Raw genomic sequence first — 1,508 nt, forward strand, 5'->3', positions numbered from 1 at the left:
GAGGAGCCACATATGGAATACAACAGAGGAGCCACATACGGAAACCACAGAGGAGCCACATATGGAATACCACAGAGGAGCCACATATGGAATACCACAGAGGAGCCACATATGGAATACCACAGAGGAGCCACATATGGAATACCACAGAGGAGTCACACATAAGTTTGTACAGCTACAGCTACCTGGTTTTTTTGTTTGTTGTTTTTATAAAGATGCCCCAAAATATACAATGGAGAAAATACATCATCTTCAACAAATGGTCCTGGGGAAGCTAGATGAGTATATGATGTCAAAGATACTTATTCTTATCTCTCATGCTCCATACAACCCAGCTGGAAATGGCTCAAGAACAAGACCCGGAACTCTGAAACTGTTAGCCGAAAAATCGGGGCATAGGAGAGAACTTCCAGGGGAAATACGGCTGACTACTGACCAATGGGACCTTAGGAAATTAAGGCAGGGTCTCTCGTTCCTGTACAGCCAAGGAGATGGGAATGGACTGACGAGACCATCTACTGAGCGGAGAAGAATTTGTTAGTGAGTGCCATGACTTTACTGCCCACTGCTTAGATTTTTAGCTTAACAGCAACGGCTAGGTAGTATTCCTTAAATATTTATGGCAATAAAGTTTTCAGTCTTTTCCAGGGGGTCCCCTGTGTGTCAGAGCCCACCTCCCACATCACTCACAGTTGGTGACTCTGTCTTAGCCTTCATGCATTTTAGAGCATCTGCATACTGGTCACTGAGGAGAGGAACAGCCAGGGATAATGAAGTGCCACTGAAGGAAGCACTCTATGCCTGGAAACAGGAGGGCTCTCCTTCAGGTGTCTTCTTTAGGACCCTGTCATAGACGCCTCAGGGAGTGAGAGAGTTGACGTGTTCTCCCTTCCTCCCTACATACCCGACAAACATGCTCAAGGGCGTCAGGAATCCTCTTCCCAATTACAGAGTGGGAAATGCAGTCTCAGATGGGAGCAGGGATGTGTGTGTGTCTGTGCTTTGGTGTGTGTATGCCATGGTGCCCATCTAGAAGACAGAGGAAAACATGCTGCATTGACTCTCGCCAACTTCTGCTGCAAACACCAGGCTAGACAGTAAAGTTCCAAGAAGACCCTAGGGACATTCAGATTACAGATGACTACGGTACACATAATACTTAGGTAGGCACTGGGGATTTGAACTCAGTTTCTCACATTCTTGTAGCCAACACTTAACCCGCTGAGCCATCGCCCAGCCCCTGGGAGGGAGAGTGGGGTCTTTGAGATGGGATTGGGCTGTGAGGGTGGGGCCCTCACAAAGGCAGTCCCAGGTGCTGGAGTTCTGGCTGTGTGCTTAGGAGTGTTGCTTCTCTTCCAGTGGGCCTGAGTTCAGTTCCCAGCATCCACGCCGGATTGCTTACACCAGCTGCAGGGAATCCAATGCCCTCTTCTGCTTCCCTAGGCATCTGCACACATGTGGTGCGCTCTCTCTCTCTCTCTCTCTCTCTCTCTCTCTCTCTCTCTCTC

The sequence above is a fragment of the Mus pahari genome, chromosome 23, assembly GCF_900095145.1.
Source record: "Mus pahari chromosome 23, PAHARI_EIJ_v1.1, whole genome shotgun sequence".
In the NCBI taxonomy this organism is placed as follows: Eukaryota; Metazoa; Chordata; class Mammalia; order Rodentia; family Muridae; genus Mus; species Mus pahari.